The 15,379-nt window shown below is 39.0% G+C and overlaps 1 long non-coding RNA gene across 1 annotated transcript; it reads left to right on the forward strand.

Moving 5' to 3' along the window:
* Positions 1-1,798: 1,798 nt before the first annotated feature.
* On the forward strand, positions 1,799-13,287 carry LOC145864270 (uncharacterized). The gene is made up of 4 exons (XR_014382858.1): positions 1,799-10,880; positions 11,087-11,207; positions 11,312-11,574; positions 11,824-13,287. It is a non-coding gene; the product is annotated as an uncharacterized LOC145864270 (long non-coding RNA).
* The last annotated feature ends 2,092 nt before the right edge of the window (positions 13,288-15,379 follow it).

The raw sequence follows: 15,379 nt of genomic DNA on the forward strand, positions 1-15,379 counted from the left end.
AGTACTCAAACACTTCAAGTACTACCTGGGTGGCCTGCCCTTTAAGGTAAGGACTGACCACTCTGCTCTCCAGTGGCTCATGTCTTTCAGAGAGCCAGAGGGGCAGGTGGCACGCTGGTTGGAGGAGCTTCAGCCGTATGACTTCACAGTGGTACACAGGGCAGGGGCACGCCACTCCGACGCCATGTCCCGTCGGTCCTGTACTGCAGACGGCTGCCGCCACTGTGAGCGGAGAGAGGGACGGGAGAGAGAGCTGTGTGCAGAGGAGGGGGTCTGTGCCACAGTGTGTCGGGCGAGCGGGCCTGTCTGCTGTGAGCTGCAGACTGTCGACGTGGCTGAATGGGGGCAGCAGCAGGGACGGGACACAGACCTACAGCCAGTGCTACAGTGGGTAGAGGCGCAGGTAAGGCCACCATGGGAAGAGGTGACAGCGCTCTCACTCGCGACCAAAGGGTTGTGGACAAAGTTTGAGAGACTGCGGCTGGCTGATGGCGTGCTACAGCGGGCATGGAAGGAGTCAGCTACGGGAGAGGAGAGGTGGCAGGTGGTGGTCCCAAAAGCACTGCGGGAGGCTGTGCTCCAGGGTACTCATGGGGGGGTGGGGACTGGACACTTTGGGGTCACAAAAACCCTCCACCGCCTCCGTCAGGGCTTTTACTGGGGGCAGCACAAGAGGGATGTGGAGGACTTTTGCCGCCGCTGTGACAACTGCACAGCGAGAAAGGGCCCTCCCAGGGCCCTCCCTCCTTAACTTAACCTGCCATGCTTATTCACCAAACCTGCCACGTTAATTATCCTAACCTACCACAAGAAGATACAAATGGCCCAATCAGGATGACCCAAGCGCCTGGAGAGACAACATCAACAATGATCATGGAGGAATTACAGGTAACTGCCAAAATAAAGGAAACTAGGCATGGGGCCGCCAAGAGCCACCAGAACAGCTTCAGTGTGCCTTGGTATAGATTCTACCAGTGTCTGGAACTCTATTGAAGGGATACGACACCATTCTTCCATAAAAAATTACACCATTTGGTGTTTTGTCTCAGGCGCTGCGCCAGAATCTCCCATAAGTGTTCAGCTGGGTTGAGATCTGGTGACAGATGTGCCATGGCATAAGGTTTATATCGTTTTCATGCTCATCAAACCCCTGTGCACTGTGGATGGGGCATTGTCATCCTGGAAGAGACCTGTCATATCAGGGTAGAAATTATTCACGATGGGTTGAAGGTGGTCACTCACAATGGCTGTGTATTTATTGGCATTTATCTTGCCCTCTTAGGGGCTGAGTGGACCTGAACCAAGGCTCTCCAACCTTGTTCCTGGAGAGCTTTCCTCCTGCAGGTTTTCGCTCCAACCCCAGCTCTCAGGGAACATGGTATGAGAAGCCTGACCTAAACCATGCCAGGAAAATATACCCCACACCATAACAGAGCCGCCAGAACCCTCATTTACTCAAGTGTTTGCCTGTATTTAGCAATTTATTTTTCTTAAACCATCTTTGGGTTTACTAGAGATTCGTGCAGGCTGGGGCTAAACCCTGTCTATTCATATGGCTAAACCCTGTCTATTTCTACAATATATATATTTTTAAATTTGATTTTAAACCTAACCTTAACCAGACTGCTAACCTTATGCCTATCCCTAACCTTAAATGAAGTCCAAAAATAAATACAAAATTACGATATTGCCAATTTTGTGCTTATGGTTTGAAGTGCATTACTATGAAGTCAGATAAAAACGAAAACGGGCACTTGCCTCCAGTGCGTTAGGTGGCGACATTGCGCTATTTGACTCCAAAAATATAAAGACGAAGAAAGTGTCCAATAAGGAGCGAGAATGTCAATCACAACAAAGATGGATGCTTCCGATCTGGTCACAAATAATAAGCCACATTTTTTTCACCTCTGTTGGCTAAAGACTGATGACTAGTCTTGATAGTGCCACGCCTTGAAAACAGACGAAGTCTGCACATTTGTTTTGTCCAATTTCAAACAGTCGGAGGCTGAGGGGACTTGCAACGTCACGGTTGGGCTAGCTAACTAACTTGTGGGAGCCAGTTACGTTTGTGCTTTTGCAGCATAAACAGCTATCTATTTCATGGACTATAACGTAGTATAATATAAGCTGCTTTGTATGTAGTCAACATACCTTACATGTATAGGTGTGATCTACAAATTTGGAATGGTAACGTTAGCATATTAGCTAGGACCAAAGAACAAGTCGCTAGCTATCGATCCAACTGGTTTTGGTTTCATTGTTTTAGTCACGTGGTGTCAGCGAAGCGTCGACTGTTGCAGTAACAAATACTTTTTTCCAATAGTGTTGCGCAAAAATAAAATGTTTTTATGACAACCAGGACTTATTTCGAGGAAAACATGTGAGAACCACACTGCAACAACGTTTTATTTTACATGACCAAAATAGCTTTTGCTCTATTGGACCTCTGCTGCCACTAAAACTCACTTGAATGGTATTGATAAGAAGTGGAACAAGGATTAGGAATGACCAAGTCTACTCCATTTCCTTAGAAATAACCATGTCACCAACAAACGTTATTTAGCCTAGTTTGGAGTGAGATAGATGTGGAACTAAAGCTTGAGGTGGATGAGACGGATATTCCTATATCCCCATCTGTTATTAAGGCTGATCTTTTTGATACACAAGCAGGTTATGGATATGATATACATCATCATGAAATGACATCACAGCAAATATGTGGTGTTTTGTCAAAAGATAGCAGAGCAAGAGATGTGGAGATTAAAGCAGAATCAATAGGCCTGACTACTATTGTTGCTCAAGACAGGGAGATTACAGATAATGTGCTTGTATCGAGTATCAACTCAGTGACACAGGCCGTAGGTGTAAAGAGAGTCATTCTGATTACAAACGTTGAAGGTAAACATGTTATTGTCCATACAGAGCAAGATAACCCCAGCACCTCTGTCAAAGACGAATCATGTTTTGAACTCAGTGAAACTCAAATTGGAAACGTATTTGGGCCTACAGTGTCTCAATCACCACTGTCAGCTGCAGAAAGTGCTTGTTCTGGAGGTCAAATCGACCCAACTGCACAGTTAGAGGACTACAATCTAAAGAGTAAAAAAACAAACTGGCAGTTTTTTGTAAATGCCTCAAAACGAATCCATTTGGAGCACTGCAATAAAGTAGGTGTTTATTTCAATGTTGGATCTGGAGAAAAACTGAAACTTGACTTAAAGCTACTCACTAATGGTGTAATGATTGAGATCTCAGATTTAGCCAAATACTTTAGGACCTCTCAGCATGTCATCTGTGATATTCTAGAATACAACTTGATCTTTGTCTTCAAAGTGATCAACGTCGTGAATTCGCAAGTAGGACTAACCGAAAAGTAACGTACTTAATGACATTGACAAAGTTCAAAGTCTCAAAACCTGGATTGTTAACTCAAGTCTTTGAACTTCCTATGACAATGACAGTATCAAAAACACGCTACTCATGTGTAAAGCACTCAAATGACATTGTGTCAGCTAACCAGATGTTGAAAAAAGATGTAGAAATACAGCAATTGGTTATAAAGAAGGAGGAGGAATGTGTCCCTATAATGTCCTTTGAGGAAGATCGGTTGGTTGAGTATGAAAAGGCTGAAGAGGACAACACTGACTCTCGGATGAACTTTGACCTTGATGCCAGCCAGGTATCTCATCATGTCAAAGAGACCATGTCTAATGAAACAGATGTATCACAGAGTGCTGTTGAAACAGCAACACTTGCCCTCAAGAATGGACCTACTAACATCTGTATTAAGGATGAAGCCAATCTGGACCTTGTATCAATTCAGCATGTTAAAATGGAGACCATCTCTACTGACACAGATGTATCTCTGTTTGATGACGAAGCAGTACACAGACCTACAAGGGACCTATCTTTTATGTTATCTGCAACAGAAGATAAAACGATGGACCTCTACCCCGTCTGTAAGAAAATAGGTTTAGATCTTGATGTGAAATCAATAGGTGAGGCAAAAGAAAAACTTGACTTGTGTTTATTGACCAAAGGTGCAATGATTGAAGTGGGCCATTTTGCCAAAAAAGTGTATGGTACTTACAGGCAGATTATCAGTGATGTCCTCGAGTACAATTTTGATATTGATTTGCAAAAGGATAAAGATCTTATTAAAAATATCATCCTCAATTTACGATTAGTCGAAAAGAAAACAAGGCCAAATTTAAAAGGCATGTTAAGTAAAGAAAAACATGAATTGTTACAAGAAACTTGAACAATTGTGCCTCCCAAAAAAAGGAAATATGCAGTAATTTCAGGTGACATGGTGGTCACAAGGGCATCAGCTGTGTCAAAAGATCAAAGACTTAAAGAAGTAACAAAAAGAAGACGACTGGATTTAATGAGGAAAAAGGAAGAAAGAGAAACTTTCACAGCAAGGAAGATGAAGGCAGACCAATTTGAAAGAGCCAGACACTTTTCTCAGTGTGTTAAGACAGAGAGCGTCTTTACTGAGACTGATTCAACACAGTTTTCTGATAAGACTGCAATACTTGGCCATGAGAATGGATCTGCTGACATCTGCATAAAGGAAGAGACTGATCTGGACTTCATATCTCTTCAGGATGTTGAGATGGAGACCATCAACACAGAGACCGATATAATACAGTGTAATGCTGAAGCGGTGCACAGACGTGTTATGAACCAATCCTTAATGGTCTCCACAGTGAAAAAAACAGCTGTTCTACCTGGGAAATCTGAAAGGCGTAAAAAGTCAGGTCAAGGATAATTAGTTTCTAACAGGAAACAGAAAGCAAATAACACAAAGGAAGTGAAATATCAGACGATGGCCAACGACATCTGCTCAGTAAATGACTCAAAAATAACTGAATTAAGGCAGCCCTCCGCTGGAGGGAAGGTTGAGGACCCATACCCCAACTGCAAGAAAATAGGTGTAGATTTCCATGTTGGATCTGGAGCAAAACAGAAACTTGACATAGGTCTACTGACTAATGGGGTAATGACTGAGGTTTCACATTTTGCCGAAGAGATGAATCGATCTCACGCACATGTCATCTGTGATATTTTAGATTACAACTTTGATCTTGGTTTGCAAAATGATCAACGCCATGACTTCGCAATTTGGACTATGGCGAAAGTAAAATTCTTGATGGAGAAGCCCAGACTGCAAAGACCTGACTTAATAACAAAAGTCTTCGAACTTCCTGATCCAAGGGCAATTCCTGTATCAAAAACACATGTAAGCTCCAACCTTTTAAATGACATTGTGTCATTTAATCTGAGATTGAATAAAGATGTAGAAATACAGCAGGACAACACTGTCTCTCTGATGAACTTTGACCTTGATGCCAGCCAGGTATCTCCTCATCATGTCAAAGAGACCATGTCTAATGAAACAGATGTTGAAACAGCAACACTTGCCCTCAAGAATGGACCTACTAACGTCTGTATTAAGGATGAACCCAATCTGGACCTCGTATCAACTCAGCATGTTAAGATCTCTACTGACACAGATGTATCACTATCTGATGAGGAAGCAGTACACCGACCTACAAGAGACAAATCTTTTATGACATCTGCAACAGAAGATAAAACAACGGACCTCTACCCCCTTTGTAAGAAAATAGGTTTAGACCTTGACGTGAAATCAAAAGGTGAGGGAAAAGAAAAACTTCACTTCCGTTTATTGACTAGAGGTGTAATGGTCGAAGTTGCAAAGTTTGCGGCCGATGTGTGTGGAACCTACAGGCAGATTGTCTCTGCTGTTCTCGAGTACAATTTTGATCTTGATTTCCCCAAAAATATAGATCTCCTTGAAAATATAATTCATAACTTAACATTAGTCAAGAAGAAAATGAAAATTCAAAGTTGGAGACTGAAAGGCAAAAAAGGTGAACTTGAATTACTAAAATAAAATTTCTCAATTGCGCCTCATTGGAAACATTCTGGGATTTCAAATGTAACAAAAGAAAGGCCACTGGATTACAGGAGGAAAAATAAAAAAAGAGAAGCTTTAATAGCAAAGAAGATGCAGGAAGACAAATTTGAAACAGCCAGGCAAGTTCCTCAGAGTATAAAGACCGAGAGGGTCTTTACTGAGACTGATGCAACCCAGTTTGCTGATGAGACGGCAATACTCGGCCGTGAGAATAGATCTGCTGACATCTTCATAAAGGAAGAGTCTGATCGTCAATCTGGGGTTATAGAGCAAGCCTCGGACTCAGAGAACAACCAAGTAAACATTTGCTGGACATATATCCATAAAATCTTAATGTGTAAAAATATACATTGGAGAAGATGGATTTTTTGTTTTGGTTATCAGATTGGTTCCGAAAATAATTTCAAACCAATCCTTGCTAAATACAGATCAGATGTCCTACCACTCATAGTTGAGAAATATGATGGCTTTAGCCACGCTGAGAAGACAATCATTTCCCTTGTGAATCAGCTCTTTTGTGGCTTACATTTGATTGACGGCTTGGCTCACCAGGCAAAAACAACTCTTCTTCTCTGGGAAAAAATGATTTTAGGACAAAAGGAAGTAGGAGTCCACAGCTCTCCTAACATTAGAACAGTAGAGTTGGAGTCTGGAACAGTGCGTTTGGGGAATACTGTGAGTGATGCTGTCCAAGAACAACGATGGGGAATGGACAGTTATCTTGTTCCGTTCAAAACCTTTCTGGCCAGCAAAGGAGAATTTGATGAAGTGCCCTTATCTCCATCCAGTGGAAACAGAATTGACAGTCTGTTTCACAATGCTGCTGAGGTGTATAGCATCCATGGTGATTGTGTTTAACAGGGACTATGAAGATGAGAGTAGTATGCTTGCAGCTGTTGCTGCTGGTTTGGAGATTCAGCCATTTAAAGCAGAATGCAGAGCTCTGGGTCTGATTTCTAAGATAATCATTGATCCTCTCTGGAGAGCCTTGACTTTGAATGAAAGTGTGTTGGACATGGAAGTAAGATACCGAACCCTTGTTACAAAGCTCAAGGAATGGCAGGAAGATGGAAGAGACCTTGTTGAAGGAAATGTACGCTTGTTTGATGACATTGAGGTACCCAAGGACCTTGTGTTTGACAGGCTTACCATGTGGACAGACACAGACTTTTTTCAATTGACCGTTCAGATTGTTGAGTTACTCCTAGCTAGTTTTCTGAGGGTATGTTGTAAGATGCTGCCGGTCGACCTACAGCAAATGTCAAAGATAAATGATCAATGCAGAAAGGATTTGGAAATCTCAGAACAATTGCTAAAGGCAAAAGCCAATTCAATCAGTATTGCTGTTGAAGCCATGGGCATGTGCAAGAAGAATCACACTTGGGAATGGCTGTCCTTTTTGGATGCACCAAAAATAGTGTCAGTGTTGAAGGCTCTCCAGATAGTGTAGCTGAAGGAAGAAGGAAAGCCATTGAGGCTTGATATAATTGTAGGCTTAATATTGACATGAACAATGAGTTGGAACAGAGGGTCTTTTGATGAAAAGATATTCAGCAGATCCAACTCCTGTTTTCTACATTTGTTCTAGAAGTAGATCTTTTTGTTGTTGAGATGTCTTGAACTCCAAGAGGACTTCAGTAACCTAACTGCCACAGCTGCAGAGAAAGGGAAATGGTTAGGGTTCAGTTCCGGGCATTAAAAAGTTAGTTTTCCCGAATACTTCACTGTGGGAGAGTCATGTGTATGGCAGGAAGCACAATGGCAAGTTGAATGGTTTTCTACATTGCAAGACAGTGTAGGGCCATAACTTTGTATTAGTCACTTTCTGATCACCAATGAAACAGTACTGTAGCTGTGTAACCTAAACTATACAGACATTTTAATGGTTGATGGGTTATACAATTGTCTTGACAGCCCATTTTAAAACGGGTGTCTTTTTGGTCTACTACCTTATAGCCTTTGTATTCAGAATGATGATTGAACAATACAGCAAAGCAATATTTGAATGGTTATTGATCATTTAGGTTATCTGAACTGTAGCTAATGTGCTTGTGACACATAGGCCAAGAGTCAATCAGATCAAGCGTTGACACCCGTGTAGCTGATGTATTGATGGTGTACGAGGTGTAACTGCGTCAGCTAGCAGCTGGTCTTGATCATTGTCACAAAGAAAGGGGAGGTGTAGGCTATATAGAAATAATGACGCTCAAATTGAAAATCATTAAACAAAATAATGAGGATTTCTATCAGCCTAATGGAAGTGTAGATTACATCTCACATTCCAGCATTCAAACTTATAAACAAGGCTGCATTAGATTTCTCTTAATGTGACTCCGTGCAGCCAATGGCAATGTCCGCTTTAGGTACTATGCTGGGAGCTGCTGGTGGATTTGACAGCTCTAACGCAGTTCCACCTCAGACACCGTGAAAACGGATGAATTGGGCCCATAGTTACACTATAGTTACACTAGTTACACTATAGTTACACTATAGCATAATGAGTAGTATCAGTTATGCACTAGTTATACTATAGCATAATGAGTAGTATCAGTTATACACTAGTTACACTATCGCATAATGAGTAGTATTAGTTATATACTAGTTACACTATAGCATAATGAGTAGTATCAGTTATGCACTAGTTATACTATAGCATAATGAGTAGTATCAGTTATACACTAGTTACACTATAGCATAATGAGTAGTATCAGTTATACACTAGTTACACTATAGCATAATGAGTAGTATCAGTTATATACTAGTTACACTATAGCATAATGAGTAGTATCAGTTATACACTAGTTACACTATAGCATAATGAGTAGTATCAGTTATACACTAGTTACACTATAGCATAATGAGTAGTATCAGTTATACACTAGTTACACTATAGCATTATGAGTAGTATCAGTTATGCACTAGTTACACTATAGCATAATGAGTAGTATCAGTTATATACTAGTTACACTATAGCATAATGAGTAGTATCAGTTATGCACTAGTTATACTATAGCATAATGAGTAGTATCAGTTATACACTAGTTACACTATAGCATAATGAGTAGTATCAGTTATACACTAGTTACACTATAGCATAATGAGTAGTATTAGTTACACTATAGCATAATGAGTAGTATCAGTTACACTAGTTACACTATAGCATAATGAGTAGTATCGGTTATATACTAGTTACACTATAGCATAATGAGTAGTATCAGTTATACACGAGTTATACTATAGCATAATGAGTAGTATCAGTTATACACTAGTTACACCATAGCATAATGAGTAGTATCAGTTATACACTAGTTACACTATCGCATAATGAGTAGTATTAGTTATGCACTAGTTATACTATAGCATAATGAGTAGTATCAGTTATGCACTAGTTACACTATCGCATAATGAGTAGTATCAGTTATGCACTAGTTATACTATAGCATTATGAGTAGTATCAGTTATACACTAGTTACACTATAGCATAATGAGTAGTATCAGTTATGCACTAGTTACACTATAGCATAATGAGTAGTATCAGTTATACTAGTTACACTATAGCATAATGAGTAGTATCGGTTATATACTAGTTACACTATAGCATAATGAGTAGTATCGGTTATATACTAGTTACACTATAGCATAATGAGTAGTATCAGTTATACACTAGTTACACTATAGCATAATGAGTAGTATCAGTTATGCACTAGTTACACTATAGCATAATGAGTAGTATTAGTTATATACTAGTTACACTATAGCATAATGAGTAGTATCAGTTATACACTAGTTACACTATAGCATAATGAGTAGTATCAGTTCTGCACTAGTTACACTATAGCATAATGAGTAGTATCAGTTATACACTAGTTACACTATAGCATAATGAGTAGTATCAGTTATGCACTAGTTATACTATAGCATAATGAGTAGTATCAGTTATACACTAGTTACACTATAGCATAATGAGTAGTATTAGTTATATACTAGTTACACTATAGCATAATGAGTAGTATCAGTTATGCACTAGTTATACTATAGCATAATGAGTAGTATCAGTTATGCACTAGTTACACTATAGCATTATGAGTAGTATCAGTTATGCACTAGTTACACTATAGCATAATGAGTAGTATCAGTTATACACTAGTTACACTATCGCATAATGAGTAGTATTAGTTATATACTAGTTACACTATAGCATAATGAGTAGTATTAGTTATATACTAGTTACACTATAGCATAATGAGTAGTATCAGTTATATACTAGTTACACTATAGCATAATGAGTAGTATCAGTTATACACTAGTTACACTATAGCATAATGAGTAGTATCAGTTATACACTAGTTACACTATAGCATAATGAGTAGTATCAGTTATACACTAGTTACACTATAGCATAATGAGTAGTATTAGTTATACACTAGTTACACTATAGCATAATGAGTAGTATCAGTTATACACTAGTTACACTATCGCATAATGAGTAGTATCAGTTATTTTGAAGTTTAGGCTTTTTCCAAAGTGTTCCGATAACATTGACATGTCCATGTTTTTGAACAATGCAGAAATATCTAGCAATACAATAATAACAACACAAACATAATAACTATATATATATATATATATATATATATAGTTATTATGGCCTCCCTTTTACTTGCCTGGTCCTGACTTTGAAACCTGAAGACTGAAAACAACAAAAGAACAAAGCCATTTAAAAGGTTATTGTTTTATATTATTATTGATTTTTACTGGACTGGGACAGGCTGTTTTATCTTTTCATATTTTTGTTAGAGGGACCAATAAATGATTAAGTTTTCATCAAGTCTATATTCATCCATTTTTGACCTAAGGAAGTACACTGCTTTAATCCACGATTTGAAAGTAGAAAATAAGATATTGTTGAAAAAGATGAGTTTCACTGGATCAAAAGGTAATGCAGTGTGTTCATGACCCATCTATCTGTGTGCTGTTAGTTATTGTAGCTAATAATGTTCATCAAATTCATGTCAATTTATACAGTAATCTTTTATTTATTCATGTCCTATTCAGACTGAAGTTCCAATAACATCAACTTGTAATTAATGTAGGCTAATTGTAATTGCTTGTTCTGATAACGTCATACATGTGTTTTCACAGGTGATGCTAATGTATGTTTCCAGCAGCAGTGTCCCTAATGCTGCAGGGTCTCATCGTTCCTTCTCTATGTTGGACTGAACTGTTTCATCTCTTCACAAGTGAATTCCTCAAAGCCATAAAGGTGTGTTATCAATCTTTTTAGTCACAGATTAGTCAAATAATTGATTAAATACTTATTGTTTTGCTCTTTTCTTCCCTGCTTATATTACTGTAATTCCCATCTAGTGGGGGAGAAGGAGACCATCTACAGTATGACAGGAGCAAAGGTGTTCACCCAGAGAAGGAGACCATCTACAGTATGACAGGAGCAGAGGTGTTCACCCAGAGAAGGAGACCATCTACAGTAGACAGGAGCAGAGGTGTTCACCCAGAGAAGGAGACCGTCTACAGTATGACAGGAGCAGAGGTGTTCACCCAGAGAAGGAGACCGTCTACAGTATGACAGGAGCAGAGGTGTTCACTTGAGGAGTCTTCTCGGTCAAGATAAGGTGAGCTCATCGATTTGGAACAGAATATATTTCATACACTCTTTGGGTGGACATCATGACATGAGTAGAGAGTAATATAACCAGGTAGATTAACCTCAACAGATACTGTAAATATCTATTTTTTTGTGTTAACATTGAACAGACAATAGCTTGTAGGTTATTGACAAGTATAACTAATTATTCCAGTTTTTGTAGGAACATGTTTGTCACTGATCAAATCTTTAGTTTTGCTACTTTTTTCATTAACAGATTTCCTGCTTGCCATACTAGAGGGAGATACTGGTTATCTTTCAACTCCACACCATGGGATGATTGACCTGGATCTTAACCAGAACAGACTTCACCAGACACAGTAGAAGTGAGGTCACAGGAAACAGACTGATTTGTGAAGAGGGACTACATCACCCAGAAAGCATTGTGTCCCTGGAGGCCAGAGCTTTGTTGGATGTAATGCCTTGTTCTCAACCTCTGAGTGTTCGGAAATAAGACTTGTAAACTCGGTGCATTCACGTACCTTGAACCAAGGTCAACCATAAACTAACAGTACAGCTATCATGCTGGTATGAAACGGCAGTTGAAAATAGGTTTTCTAGATCAGTCCAAACATTCCTCCTGACTGTTATAATCAACATGTTTGAATGCTAAAATGATATGGGACATTTTTCTATTGCAACGCTTGAATCACGTTCATATTTTTGGTTATAACCCGCACAACTTTTCAGCTCTTGGTTGTTTGCTTTTAAAAATAGTTTTTAGTACTAACTTTTGTTTGTTTACATTAAACTACTAGTTTTTGTTGTTTCCACTAAGACTGTAATGTCATTGTAATTGGCAACAGTGTGGTGTTTTTGGGGTGATTTTAACTCACATCTCTAAAGATAAACCACTCCAGTTCTTAGTCCATGAAAAGAGGTTGATTTAATAGTTAATGGTAACTTGATATAGCTCCTTGTGGTTTGACATTCATATGGTCCCCCTGCCTGTGTGGGATCGAATCCCGGCCTCTGTATCTCCACTTTATTCATATCTGTCACAATAAACAAAACGTTTCTTCAAAAAAAAATCTGATTAGATAAAATCTAATTTAATAACCCATAGTCAATTTCTCAAATGGTCTGTATTTTAGAGTTCGCTGTCATATTTATTTATTTTTCCCTGCGTTGTGCTGTCAGATAACTAATTATCTGTGACTAAATGGGACTGGATGGGTCAGCTAGTTTAGGTACAATAGGCTGCAGTAATGCAGCATGATAGAAGCCAGGCTGCATGTTGCTGTAAAACCCCTAAGAAGATACAAATGGTTGAATCAGGACCCAAGTGCCATCCGTCCCCAAATCGTGCGAGAGAGGAAAGCGGGGAGACATCGTCCCCCTACGACATGTAGGGCTGTTGGCACATTCATAACAAGTCGGAAACTAGGAACCGCCGGCTCAGAGTTAAAATTAACGTACGTTATTTACATAGAGCTTCCGATTGGTTGATTCTGATACTTTCCAAGTGGAAAAGTTGGGTAGCATCTTTCTACAATGACTTTCCTAGTTCCAACAGCACTTGAATGCCCCAGATGCAGACAGAAAGCCTGGGCATGTGCCTTTTTTGTAGTTATAAAAAAAACATTTGACGTTCAAGACAGAGCAAAGAAATGCATCCATTTATTGAATAATAGCGGTAACAATAGATCTATAAATTACTTTAGAGATAAGTCATAAAAATCCCTCAGACAAAATAACAGCTTTGTAACATGTCAGACATATGTACAGTGACAAACAGATTTGACCCTTGACCTCCAGAAGGACAGCCATCCTGGAGAGCTACTGGGTGTGCACTGCTACTGGGTGTGCACTGTGCAGGCTTCCATTCCATCCCTACTTAATTCGACCAAATCAGAAGCTATCAGCTAATCATGCAAGGCCCTGATGAGCAGTTGAGTAGTTGAATTATTTTTATTTTATTTATTTTATTTTATTTCACCTTTATTTAACCAGGTAGGCAAGTTGAGAACAAGTTCTCATTTACAATTGCGACCTGGCCAAGATAAAGCAAAGCAGTTCGACAACATACAAAAACACAGAGTTACACATGGAGTAAAACAACATACAATCAATGATGCAGTAGAATAAAAAATAAATAATAATAATAATAAATTAGGTGTTAGAGCAGGGCTAAAACAAAAGCCTGCACACCCAGTAGCTCTCCAGAAGAAGGGTTGGACACCCCTGTGCTCGATAACACCCAGTAGCTCTCCAGAAAAAGGGTTGGACACCCCTGTGCTAGATAACACCCAGTAGCTCTCCAGAAAAAGGGTTGGACACCCCTGTGCTAGATAACACCCAGTAGCTCTCCAGAAAAAGGGTTGGACACCCCTGTGCTAGATAACACCCAGTAGCTCTCCAGAAAAAGGGTTGGACACCCCTGTGCTCGATAACACCCAGTAACGGGTCACTACCCAATAGAAGGATCAGATAAATACAGAAGTATCTGGACAAACATTCAGAACACATATGGATCATAATGGTAGTTAATAGGCAGAAGGTGAGGCTCATTTAAAGTCATGTCTCAGTGAGTTTTAGGCTCAAAAAGAAATCCCAGTAAACCAGTGTCAGCTACATAACATCTGAGAGTTGACATATCAGGAACCAACAGCGGTAGTGTAGCAAGACTGCAAATGTCCAGTAGACAGCATAGTGACATTTCAGAAAAAGTTTAGAGTAACCATACATACAAAAAAATATTTATAATAATATGCCCAGTGTTGTAACTACTACCCAACAACTAAAATCAAGAATGTAAATCTATTTTTTGATCGTTGCTGTATTAGAAATCGTGACTTGGTTTACTGCAATCTTTAGGGTTATTGTACTGAACTTTACTTTAGGCACATATCCACAATCAATAACTAACTATTCATTAATACATTTAGATTATCATGTAATTAGTCAAATCATTCATTCATTTATCCTGTCAGCTCATCCTCCAGCCACTCATTCTCACATTGCTGTACCTATATTACATTCACCTGTTCATTCTTGCACTAAGTACATTCAATCTTCCAGAAATGTCTATGAGCATGCCACAGTAGCCACATTGACTGGTCTATATCTCATTCATAGAGAAAGAAGACCTAAGTGTTAATTTAAGACTAACTAGAGTCCTTTGTCTGATTTGTAAGAAAAGATCCCACCTGTCCTGACGTCACAACACCCAGAAGCCACAAACTGTTCATTAAAGTAACTGTCCCGTGTTTCAATATTTCTATGAAATATGACCTATAATTATTCACAATATGACAAATAGTTTTCCTTACAATTAAAATAAATAATGAAGTACAATAAAAAAAAAACAGCTATTCTGTGTTGGAATGGTGTGGGCGTATACCGGTTATTAAAAATATTACTGCGAGTAGACCACTGATTGGCCAGCTCATCCTCCTCTGAGGAAATAACAAGCATTTTTGAAACTCAGATATACGTTTCAGGTGGGTTTTGAAGTGTTTTTTCTCCAATTTATGCTTTTGACAAAGATATGCGTATAGGATGAGTCAACAACATTGTTTGGGTAGGAGTTAACAGAATATGAACTTTTAAAAGTAAGATTTTCACTGGACAGTTACTTTAAAGTACAGTAGGAGGGATACAGGGGGTGGTGCACTAACATCTAAGTATACAGTAATTCCCATTTAGTTAAACCGTCACCCAATATCTTCATTATCGTATCTACAAAAACACAGCAGTTGCCTTATCATACTTCAGCAAGTCCAACCCTACTGAGGGATTGAAGAACAGTAAAATATGAAATCACACAAAAA

The sequence above is a fragment of the Salmo salar genome, chromosome 26, assembly GCF_965601325.2.
Source record: "Salmo salar chromosome 26, fSalSal1, whole genome shotgun sequence".
NCBI lineage: Eukaryota > Metazoa > Chordata > Actinopteri > Salmoniformes > Salmonidae > Salmo > Salmo salar.